The sequence below is a fragment of the Meriones unguiculatus genome, chromosome 6 (genome assembly GCF_030254825.1).
Source record: "Meriones unguiculatus strain TT.TT164.6M chromosome 6, Bangor_MerUng_6.1, whole genome shotgun sequence".
Lineage (NCBI taxonomy): Eukaryota > Metazoa > Chordata > Mammalia > Rodentia > Muridae > Meriones > Meriones unguiculatus.
Genome location: NC_083354.1, coordinates 34,677,330 through 34,690,187, shown reverse-complemented (window position 1 = coordinate 34,690,187; position 12,858 = coordinate 34,677,330). Strand labels below are relative to the sequence as shown.

Genomic DNA, 12,858 nt, shown 5'->3' with positions numbered 1-12,858 from the left:
TCACACACTTTGCTTGTTTTCAAACTTACTGCCTCATCCAGAATGTACAATGACAGAAAGTAAGATAAAATCATCACAAGAATGCTAGATACTTTGAAGTCTATAGTCATACCTAAATAATCCACACTTTAAAGACCTTGATGAATACAAAACTACACTAATCACCTTTGCTTTACCAAACCCATTTTAAAGTTTCATTTTCCAATTTAGTATATTGAACTAGATAATTACAAAACACTTACAGTTTAAAAAATAGTAAACATTGAGTGGCTATGAAGTTCAGCCTCAAGTTCAAGGTTCTGTAAAAGCTTGTCTGTTTAAGGTGCTATGTAAGTTTATGGCAGGTGTGTTCCTCACTCTCTATAATATTGACTGGGCTAGCCCGGCTGGCCAGCAAGCCCCAGGGGTCCTCTTGTCACTGCCTCTCCAAAGCTGTACATAAAGGTGTGCAGCTTTCATGTCCAGCTTTTATGGAGGTTCTGGGGAATCAAGCTCAGGTCTTCCTGCTTGCACAGCAGGCACTTTACCAATGGAGCCATCTTCTCAGCCCCAAATTATTTTTATATATGAAGGTGTTTTACAATGGACTTTCCTATTGCTTTTCTCAACTTTCAGCTAAAATAAGTGACTCTGTAACCAACTGACTCCATTATTATTTTCCTTATTATGTATACACTGAGAGATGTAAGACTATAAGTCAAAGTCCATGCAAATGGGCTTTTAAATAAGTCTAAAATACTTTTAGGAATTAATACAGTATATAGTCCAACTTAGCGGTTTTCCTTTTTGTTAAGGACAGATAAAATAATGGCATAAAATACTGCTATTTTAGTGCCATCTACTATGGCCTAGCAGGTACTAACAACACCTCTACATTTGTTCATATGCTTAAGCATGATTGGTAGTGGGAGGTGGGGCCCTTAGAAACTTGTCATAAATAGAGTACAGAGCTTTTGAAGGAATCAGTGGCCTTACAAATAGAAACAACAGAGTATGTAGTTTCTTCCCCACTGTTTTGCTATCATACAAAATACTAATACCAGCCACTTCAAAATGAAGAAATGAACCCTCACCAGACATGGATGCTCCTGTCACCTTACTACCGCTCTCTAGAACTAGGAAATAAACACTTATTGTTTAAACACTACATCTACGGTAATTTTCTAAAGGAGGAAAAACTGGTTAAGTGTCTTACATTCAATTTAGCATTGCAAAAATACAGCTCTAGACCAAAAGTACATAGTAATTGGAAGCAAGCTAATCAGCCAGTAAGACAACTACTACCAAGTACACACAAGGACTCCTTTGGAATACAAGAAATGATGCTGTATAAAAGAGAGGCAACAAGGAACTTCCTAAAAGGATAATGGCAACAAACTGGTAATGTGGGCTTTGGAAGGTGAAAGATAGCCCCAAAGAGTTGGGTTTCCCTCCCTGTGATCTTTCTGCCCTCCTCTTTCTACCTTTATACCTGGTACTTACATCATTCTGCTTTTCATTATATTAATGTGTATTCCTACCCAACACCACTAGACCACAAGCTCTTTGAGAACACAGACGTTATTTTTGTATCTCCAGAAATGAATAGGTTGCTTTGATAGGCATGCTGTTCTCTATGCACTGACCCTTAAATACCTTAGCAATGTTTTATATCTTGGGATTCATTGATTTTTTGTTCTCTCACATTTCAGTGCAGCATCTGGAAATGGCTAAATATTCCAACAGATGGGTAAGGGATCAGGAGCAATTTTTTCTTTGTAACAAGAATTATTGGTTAAGCTGAATTTATTAAAGAAGACCACCAAAACTTGCATAATCACTAAACAACACCAAATAATATAATCCAGCTTATTATAAATATTTATAGCTTTCTAATGAAATTCATGAGCCAAGAATGACTATTGGATTTTATTTTTAAAATCCCCAATGATTTCTATATTTCACGAACATTATTTTAAAGTGTTGTGTTGCAGAAATTTTTTTAAAAGTCAGAAAATACACTTTTTTGAGTTGAACTATCATATAGTCTTGTTGTTGAATAAAACAAGGATGTTTAAGATAGAGAACAGCCAAGAAAATCTGGTGAAGTATTAATTTTTATTATAATGTCTATGTATTTTGTGACTGATGTATACCAGATGTCGAAATTAGAACACACCCAAGGAGTACTGAAAAGCATCAGAATTTAATGAGATAGTATGAATAAATACATACAGAGTAGGAATGAAGATAAATGGCTGCTTATAATAGAAATTGTTTTTATTATTTGTGTGTGAATGAGAAAAATAATGATTGTTCCTTTAAACTGAAAAAAGAAGAAGAAAGGTGTCATACTGTCCCGGCACTATGGTGAGAGAAAGTGCAGCCATTTTAGATTAGGTTCTCACAGATGATGCAACTCTTCTGGACTGGAGAAATACAAGAGTGGCTACACCACTTCTTCTGACTTGGGCTATGTCTCTAAGCAAGGGCTCCCTGTGTAGCTCAGGCTGTCATGGAACTCAAGATGCTCCTGACTCACCAGCTTACTGCTGAGACTGCGGACATGCCCCTCCCCAAGGCACACAATTTTTGAATTTTCATCATTTGCATTTTCTGGATAATGTCTCACTTATAATAAAGGCCCTAATTCTGAACACATAATGTGTCTTCAGACAATTGTTCATTTAAAAATAAAATATGCACAGTGTCATTTAGAAAACATGCAATATTGCAGGTTACCTATTTGTGTCCTGCCTACCTCCAAATAAAACCTAATACAACGAGTAAGAGACATTTAATGTTATGCATTAGATTTTACAACACATTAGAGACAGCAGAAAAAGATCAGGACTTGGTCAAAAGCATAAGGCTGACCCTGAAGAGAGAGGAAACACCTAAAACACGCGAACTCACAAACATGGAAAGGTCTGCTAGGCCTGTAGGCAAGTCAGTGCACACAGAAGAGGTCTAGAGCAACCAAGAATGCAAGTAGTTGGCGTTCAGATGTGTCAGATTCAAGGCCTGCATCCCTCGTTGGGCCAAACATGAAGAAACAGGGATGACGACTTTTGTCAAGTGAGGCAGCAATGGCTGCTGTTGGGGTGTGTAGTGAGATTATCCAAGGTCTTCGGAAAAACCAACACTTGCAGGTGCTGAAAAACTTACATTCAGAAGCAATGCCTCACTCTATCTAGGAGTTCGTCACACAAAGTAAACAAAGAACTCATAAACAGGCTGACAGTAAATCCTAAACACACAGACGAGCATATGGTAATAATAATTAACAAAACAAATAACAAAATGAGAGGAAACACGAAGAAAGAACTCATACCCAGTAAAACATGGTTTTAATAGGGAATACTATAGGATATTCATAATTATGTAACCTCAATATAAAAAATATAATATTGCAAAAAATTTAAATCAGAACATTAAAACTCTGAATCAATTCCCCCATGCTACTAAAATAGTAAAACAAACAAAAGTTTTATTTAGGAGCTTAAATTTCAGTTATAGGCCAGCAGAGAGAGATAGGTGGGTAAAGGTATGTGCCACAAAGCCCAATATCTGCTCCATCCTCAGGGTCGACATGGTAGAAGGAGAGAACTAACTTCTGAAAGTTGTCCTCTGACTTCCACACATATCCCATGACATACATGTGCCCACACATATATACACACATGCACACATGTACACACAAATAAATTTTAAATGTAATTTAAATGCAATTAAGAATTTTTTTACTGGACATATCCCAAACTTGAGAAATGGATTTATAAGAGAAATAAGAAAGCAATCAAAAAGCAACAGAAAGCTAATAAATTTATCAATAGTCTGTAATGGCCACCATAACCATCTGCCATAGAATGGGTTACTTAAATAAGAGAAAATTTTTTTTTTTTTTGTCAGAATGTAGACTAGTCTAAGACACAGGTTCTGACTGGCTGGTTTTCTGGTAAAGATTCTCTTGGCTAAGAGACCAAGAGGTGCTAATTTCTCACATGAAATTTCCTTGATGTGTGCAGGAGGAGTCGGAATGAATCTCTGGTGTCTAGACTCACGAGACGCTGACCCTGTAAGGACCTCTGTGCTCTACTTCAAAAGCAGTGGGAGAGGCTGGGTAGTGCGCATACATGGCGGTGTGCAGCCTGCTTCTTTTTCAGATGGAAGAATTACACAGTCTTGAAGCTTACATAAATAACTATGAAATTAGAAGTTACAAGTTGGCTGTGATGGCTCATACCTGTAATCCCAGCACTGAGAAGTCTGAGGAAGAAGGACTTGCTATGAATGTTTGAGGTCAAACTAGGCTACATAATAAATCCTGGACACCCAGGACTACAGCACAAAATCCTCTTAAAATTAAAACAAAACAAAACAAAACAAAACAAAAAAACACACCTTAAAAAATGGCTGCTTGTTTTTGGTATTATCCATTTTAAAAGCCCAATTTTTTTTCTTTTCTTCTTCTTCTTCTTCTTCTTATTATTATTATTATTATTATTATTTATATTTTATTCACTTTGTATCCCGGCTGTAGCCCCCTCCCTCACCTCCTCCTGGTCCCATCTTCCCTCTCTCTTTCCCCACTACGTCCCTCCCCTAGTCCATTAATAGGGGAGGTCCTCCTCCCCTGCTATCTCAACTATTTCACAAAATAGAAACGGAAGGAACACTACCAAACTCATTCTATGAGGCCACAGTCACCTTGATACCTAAACCACACAACGACCCAACAAAGAAAGAGAACTTCAGACCTAGCTCTCTTATGAACATTGATGCAAAAAAAAAAAAAAAAAACTCACTAAAATACTCACAAACCAAATCCAAGAACACATCAAAGATATCATCCCACCAAGACCAAGTAGCCTTCATCCCAGGCATGCAGGGGTGGTTCAATACATGCAAATTCATCAATGTAATCCACCATGTAAACAAACTAAAGGAGAAAAACCACACGATCATGACCTTAGATGCCAAAAAAAGCATTGGACAAAATCCAACACCCGTTCATGTTTAAAGTGCTGGAGAGATCAGGGATACGAGGCACATACCTAAACATAGTAAAGGCAATATACAGCAAGCCTATGGCCAACATCAAACTAAACAGAAAGAAACTTAAATCAATCCCACTGAAATCAGGGACAGGCAAGGCCGCCCACTCTCCCCCTATCTCTTCAACATAGTACTCGAAGTCCTAGCTAGAGCAATAAGACAACTAAGGAGATCAGGGTCATACAAATCAGAAAGGAAGCGGTCAAAGTTTCACTATTCGCAGATGATAGGATCGTATCAAAACTCTATCAGGGAACTCCTTCAGCTGTTAAATACCTTCAGCAAAGTGGCTGGATACAAGATTAACTCAAAAAAAAATATCAGAAACCCTCCTATATACAAAAGACAAATGGGCTGAGAAAGAAATTAGGGACATAATACCCTTCACACAAAGTACCTTGGTGTGACTCTAACCAAGCAAGTGAAAGACCTCTACGAAAAAAGGTTCAAGTCTCTGAAGAAAGAAATTGAAGATATCAGAAGATGGAAAGCTCTTCCATGCTCATGGATTGGTAGGATTAACATAGCAAAAGCCTAATTTTAAAAAAAAAAAATGGGTAACAAGTAAAAATTTTAGGTAGTATACAAAATATTTTCCTCTCATTAGAAATGTCTGAAACTTTAGAAAAGCAGAAACTGTGGTTCTTCAGTTGGCCTTATACAGGAAAGGGCTTTCGTGTGGGACTCCAATGCTCAGGATTCACTAGTCATGGAACAGCCGCGTGACTAAAGGGGGCAACTCCAGACTCGCTCACCCAGCATCAGTGCACATCTCTTTGCTTCTAACAGAATTCTCTTTAAATAGAAAGTGAGGGGAGAAAATGCTCCTTTAAAACAAGACCAAGGCCTACTTTACTCAGGTAAAATCCTCATAAAGAGCAGCTCACTCCATAGCTAAACCCAAATCGTCCACCGTACAGCAAAATCCCCTGCCGAAGACTGTAGGCCTGTTCTTGACACACAGGAAAGTCATCTAGACACATAACCCCAGGAAATACTTCCTTTTCCCAATGCTGTAACATTTTAAAAGTGTGCATAGCTACGGCACACCTCTAGGTTCTATGCACAAAGATCCCTTGACACTCAAAACCTATGATTATATGGTTTGCCACATTTCCAAGATAAGTTCTGGTTTTTCTTGAAACTACCTATAAATCAAACAATGTAGAATACTAATACATAGGGAGGTGGCACAATACCACACAGCCAAGTGACTTGCTTGTATATTCAGGAATTACTTTTCTCCTTTGTGGTGTTGGCACTGGGTAGTCCAGTCTGCCCTGACGTTATTTTGGTAATTAGAGGAGTAAATAAGCATAACTTCAGCAAACCTTAGCTCAAAACTGTTAGTATTTCCAGTGCAGTGTATGTATGTTTGAGTTAGTAAAGATTTGTTATTAGGAAAGAAAACAGGCACTTTGGATGGTGCTTCAATGACAGCTTCTCATAGAGAATTACATGTGGCTTCTCATTCAATGAATCCTGTTTCTATTGCCTGATTTTCACTTACTGTCGTTCATTAGAAAAGGATTTTAAGAGACATAAGAGAATTCTACAGCAGTAGCCAGTTTTTCTCTAAAATACTCAGTATCTTAAATGGTATATATACTTTATCCTTTTTTATTAAGCTAGACACTAGCTTCATAGATTATGACAACGGAGAACATTGTAGAACTTCTTAATATCAGAATAATGTGTCAGAATTAAGGAAGCCACTTCTGTGGACTGAACTATACCCCCCTATTTCCCATCCACAAACACCAAATTCATTTGCTGAATCACTGGTTCACCAGTAACTCAGAACAGCACTGCATTTTGAGACAGGGTTTTTAAAGAGCTAATTAAAATTGGCTCAGCCGGGTGACCTAAATATGACTGGTGCCATTATACAAGAAGAAATCAGAACACAGACATACAGACAGAGAACAATGTGAAGAAACAGGGCAAAGATGGCCATTCAAGCAAAAGCTCTCAGTCACCCTAACCACACTGGCACCTTGATCTCAGACTTTCAGATTATACAGCTACTTTACATGTCAACTTGACTGGGGCATTGGATTGCTTGGCTTTTTTTTTTTTTTTTTAGCATATCTATGTAAATCTTTTCAGACTACATCAGCATTTCAGTTTTGGGGGGGACAGATAAAGCAGATGGCCCTCCTTTGATGAATGTGTATCACCCAGTCTCAGTAGCACCAACAGAACAAAATGGCAAAGGAAGGACTGAATTCACTCTTTTAACGTTTGAGCTAGGACATTCACATTCTGCTCCCGTCTCTCCTGATTTGGGGGCTTTCAGAACCTAGAATGAAACTAATAGCACTGGCTCACTGGCCTTCACATCACACTACTTCTGCACTGGTTTTCCTATGCTAAGCTAAAACTTGAACTACAATACAGTGAGGCCGCACATAGGTATACAGCTTAAAGAATCTAAGTCAGCACAAAACAGAGACCTGCGCACCTATGCTCACTGCACTGCTATTCACAACAGCCAAACTTCCGTCAGTCTAAGTGCCTACCAACAAATCCGTGGATAAAGAAAATGAGCCGTATATACACAGTGCAGTATCATCCTTCCATAAAGAAAAATGAAATTACGTCATTTGCAGGAAGATGTTTGGAACTGGAAGAATTTTACAAAGCAAAATAGTTAATACTCAGAAAGACAAATTCCATGTTTTCTCTTACATGCAGAATCAACATTTTAGAAAAGAAGACATGAAAGTAGAAAAGAACCTGTTTATCAGTTATGGAGACCCCCGAGGGAGGGTAGACGGGGCGAAGACAGTGTGCTTAAGGCACGCAGTGCATATGTAGGAATGTCATGTTGAAGTCCACTAGTTTGTACAAAAATAAGGTCCACTGATCAAAATAAAAACTTTTAAATATTTTGATTAATACAAATATAGAGAAAAATCAAGGAAGACATCTAACATAAACCTTGAGCCCACATACACAAATGTACACACATGCAAGACATTCACATTCCTACACTAGACCATGCATAAACACAGATACACATGCAAAACAACAGTCTACGAGAAAGCCCATTTTAGTGCTTGGCCTACTGACAATACAACAAATGTGAAATTTCCTTTTTAGACCCTTTTCAAATGTAGTTAGATAAGAAAATTGGAATATGCAAGAACAAATGCAGAATGAGAGCACTTTAATTATCTTGTCTTTCATGATTTTTTTCTCAAATGATGAACTCAGATGTTTAGTTTGCATCTAATCTTTAAAGTGCATTTATCCTTAATCTCCTCTATGATGCAAATTTAACACTCATTGTTCATTCATTTACCTAATTAACAAATTTGTGCCTATAAGTCAACTTTAGATTACACTTAATGATTTAACAAAAGCTTATTAACAGCCTATTATCTGGGTGAGACTATCATTTAGAGGCTAGTTTATGCAGATACTGCTAGATAGCTTCTAGCATAGTTCTAAGATGCTTAATAATAATTTTTCATCTTGTTCAATAGTGAAGATCACTGGTGGATTTCATTCTGTTGGAGAAATAAAAGTAGCACGGAAATAAAATTTATTGGCATGATTACAGGCTAGGGTTCCTTACAACTATATTCTGCTGCTTCAGAAATTTTCAAGGAGGTGCTAGAGAGATGCTCAGTGGTTAAGGGCATGCGCTGCTTTTGTAGAGGCTGGAATTCAGTTCCCAGCACCCACACTGAGCTGCTCACAGCCACATGATGCAGCTCCACATGATCAGAATCCCTCTTCTGGCCTCTGTAGGCACCACATTCCTTTCCCCAGGCCACCATACACACACTTTCATACAACTAGAAATTATATCTTCAATTTTTTTCAAGAAAAGGTAAAAACTAATAAAAATAAGAAAAAATCAAACAATTTTCATAAACGATACTAAATGCCAATTTAAATCTTAGTAATCCATCTATGCTATAAATGAACACGGGACAGCTGCCAATGAGGGACTGTTTTGATCTCACATAAATCAAAGCATGTAGGTTTCATCTGTCAGTACCTGGCCTACTTTAAATAACTTAATGATCTCCATTTTCGCCCATTCTGTTGCAAATGACAGGGTTTCCTTTTCTAAGACTAGACAATATGGCAATGTCCGTATTTTACCACATTTTCACTATCCAGTCACTGTTGGCAGACTTTTAGCTTGTTTCCACATCTTAGCTACCAAAACGCCAGTAAAATAAACAAAGCTCTTACAGATCCCATTTTTAGTCTTTTTGGGAAAACACCCTGCAGCAGGATTACTTGATAATGCGTTATTTCCATTTTTAATTTTTTGCTTTGTTTGTTTGTTTGTTTGTTCTGAGCTGTATGGTGAGCTGAGGGTGAGCTAGAACTCACTGTGTAGTCCCAGGCTAGCCTAAAGCCTTGAGCTGCTTAGCCTTCAGGTCAGCTGCATGGGATTTAGAATCACAATGGAAATAGATGACAGTCCTAAGAAATGTGAGCAAGGCACCAAAGCTCACCTCTCTTTTTCTGCTTCCTGACTGTGGATGGAATATGAACATCTGTCTCAAGCTCCTACTGTCATGACTTTCTTGACATGATATCCTCAACCTGTGAGCTCAAATCTAAAAAAAACTTTTTAAGTTGCTTTTGTCAGGCATTTTGTCACAACAATGCAGACAGTGGCTGTTGTAACTGTGGTTCAGGTCAGATTACATCTTCAGGCGGTAGCAGAATTTAGCAGTGTTTTCTACATGGTACTGGCTTGAAAGGCATAAAAAATGCAAAAATGAGGGGGACATTTCAGAGCCACTGACCACAGTATGAAGTGACCACAGCTGTGACAGTGAAGCCTAAATTGCAATGGAGACCCAACGATGTGTAATTGTCAGAAAGGTTGGGTCAGCTTCTGAGGAAGGCTGCTGGGACAGAGCAGAGAAGGGCCAAGAGAGAGGCCATGTTGCTACAGGCAGCAGATCTGGGTGGGAAGTAAGCCCCTTGGAACACAAAGGAATCCATCTCCAGACCCAGATATTGAACATGGAGCTGAAGGCATGCTGTTTACTCTACTGGGTTTTGTTCTTACTTTGGTGTGACTTGTCCTTATTTTTTTCCCTATTCCCTACTTTTGGAATGGGACTATTTCTTCTGTGCCATTTTATGCTAGATGTGATGTGTTTATATATATATATATATATATATATATATATATATATATATATATATATAAAGGGGGATAGGTATCACAGTTAAATGACTTGGCCCCAGAAGAGATTCTGCCCTGACATTCTGAATGATGTTGGAACTGCTAAAGACTATGGAGACCTTGGAAGAAAGAGTAAGCGTTTTTTTCACTATGAGATGAAAATGAAACACTAGGGGACAGGGATGGAGTGCTATGATTTAAAGTGACATGTTTGTCAAGTTGGCAAGGGATGTGTTGGTTAATCTTGATTGTCAACTTAACCGGATTTAAAATCACCATGGAAACAAAGCTCTGAACCTGTCTGTGAGGGAGCGTCTCGACTGGGTTACACAAGAAGGGAAGACCTATCCTAAGTGTGTGTCACACAAATCGATGTGCTGGGCTACTGGACTGGATAAAAACGGCAAAGGGAGCAAACCAGCATGCTCCCCTCTCTGATTCCTGACTGTGGGCACAGTGTGACCAGACTTCTTCCTCGATGATGCGCTGCACCCTTGCTATGAGCCTGAACAACCCCTTCCTTCCTTGAAGGAGCAAAGTAACTTATACCTCGAGTTTTCTTATGTAACAAGTTTTCTGATTCTGGCAGTATTTTACAAACTTTTAATATTTAATATTTCTTATGAAAACCATTCTCTCCCTAAAGAACTTGGCCTGTGCATATGACATGTACCAAGGATGCTTTTAAATCCACAGTGATAAAATGACATTGAAGATGACATTAACATGAAGATGACATTAACATGCCATTAGAGTTGAGGGATATTTGACAGCTTAGTTCTGTTTGGATGACACTTAAGAGTCATACCTAACAAGGTCTACAAAGAGTACAGTATTCAGAATATAGAACAAACCACAGAAAAGTGATTTGTAGAGAGGTATGATGAAATTTCAGTATACCATTTGAATCAGAAACATACAACCTTTCTCTAAAACTATGCTGTTACTGATTCAAACTACAGTATTCTGCACAGATGCAGCACATTAAAAAGTGAAAAAAAGCTGGGGCTGGAGAGATGGCTCAGCGGTTAAGAGCACTGTCTGCTATTCCTTAAAGGATCTAGGTTCAATTCTCAGGACCTCCACAGAGGCTCACAACATCCATTAACTCCGGATCCAGTGATACAACTCTTCTGGCCTCAGTGGGCACTGCATGCACAGACACATATGTGAGGCAAAGCACCACACACATTAAAAACAACAATAAGGTTTTTTAAAGGTTTGCATTGCTCAAACAAGTTAATTAATCACAATAAGACTTGTAATAACCCTAGTAATAAATATTTGCCTCAAAGAGAGCTGAGCCACACTAATAAGTTATACCAGGGTCCCTATTTTTTCTTGTTCAAATACAAATCTACACCACTGAAAAGGGGACCTACCCAAAGACAATATTATATACTGAAAGACCTTCCACAGAACACTGACAGAATTGAAGGTTTCAGTTGACAAAATAGTATTGTGCCAAGAAATTTGAGCTTTCCTAGCTGTCAGTAACTTTCTGTAAGTATGACTCTCACATTTAATCAGAAACAATCTAGAGCGTGTGGACTTTCTTTTGTCTGCCACCCCCTAAAACCGTAACTAATTCATCTATGCCTAACCGTTTAGTTCAATGTCTTCGAGAGAGGCAACTACGTAGAATGCTTGCCTAACACGCATAGGCTCGGGTTCAATCCTAAGTACGGCATAGTTTGGTGATGCATATAAATCCAGCACCTGGGAGACAGAAGCAGGAAGACAAGAAATTCAAGAGTTTGAGGCTAGCCTGGGCTACCTGAGGCCCTTTCCCAAATAAAAAATAAAAATAAAAAAAATAAAGATTTAGCGAGAATTATAGATGCTTAGAATTCTTCGCCTGGTGGTGAAAAAAATCCTGTCTGTGTCTGTGGCCTTTGTGGGAAGCATAGGATCCTGCCTCAAAAAAGGAGGGATTTTTGCCTAGAAATAACCAAGAGAGAGGACAACTGTAAGGACGCCAGAAGTCAAGAACTGGCGTGTCCCTGATAATGATCAGTATCCCGGAACCCCAAATGAGTCAGTGACGGGCCCTGGGCAGAACACAGCGACCTTGCTTCAAAGAATACCGAGGAGATCGCCACGCGACCCGAAACAGGAGCCTGCGTGGGTTCCAGGGGCCCCAGACTCGCGTGAGCTCTGGGGTTCGCAGCCACGGCCTCCTAGCTGAGGCGCACGGACCCACCTTACGGATTCCCAGTGGCCCCTGAGTGGGAAGACGCGCTAGAGGGCGCCCTGCACGCGGGCCTCAGCCCAGCAGGCGCCGGCCCTACCACGCTCACTCAGCTCCACTTCGCCTCCCCGCGGCCGGCTGCGCCCCCTCACCCGCCGCGGAGACCACCGGGACTGGTAGTCCGCCCCGCCGCGGAGACTCACGGGACTCGTAGTGCGCCTGGTCCCACCGCAGAGACTCATGGGACTCGTAGTACGCCCCGCCCCACTAGAGCGCCGGCTTGCGGCGCCCTCCGCTCCCTGAGGTCCGGCTTCCGGTTTCGTCGTGCTGCGCTGGCACGTAGCCTGTGGGCGGCGGCGGCACCTTCGTGGGCTGCGGGGCGTTCGTGGACCCTTCTGGAAGCCCGTCGGCCCCGCCGCCTCCGGGGAGGACGGCCCCGGAGCTGGCGCGCGTGCTGCTGGGT

The 12,858-nt window shown here is 40.0% G+C and overlaps 1 protein-coding gene across 3 annotated transcripts in view; it reads right to left on the bottom strand.

The window, feature by feature from the left end:
- The window catches only part of Zcwpw2 (zinc finger CW-type and PWWP domain containing 2), a 95,267-nt gene extending 82,535 nt beyond the window's left edge, over positions 1-12,732 (bottom strand). The window contains exon 1 of one of the 3 annotated variants that reach the window (XM_060385086.1): positions 12,599-12,732. The gene's annotated coding sequence lies outside the window, so the exon portion shown is untranslated. Of the gene's footprint in view, positions 1-12,407; positions 12,575-12,598 lie in introns of those variants that run through there. The other 2 variants (XM_060385087.1, XM_060385085.1) reach the window with 2 other exon arrangements.
- Between the last annotated feature and the right edge of the window lie 126 nt (positions 12,733-12,858).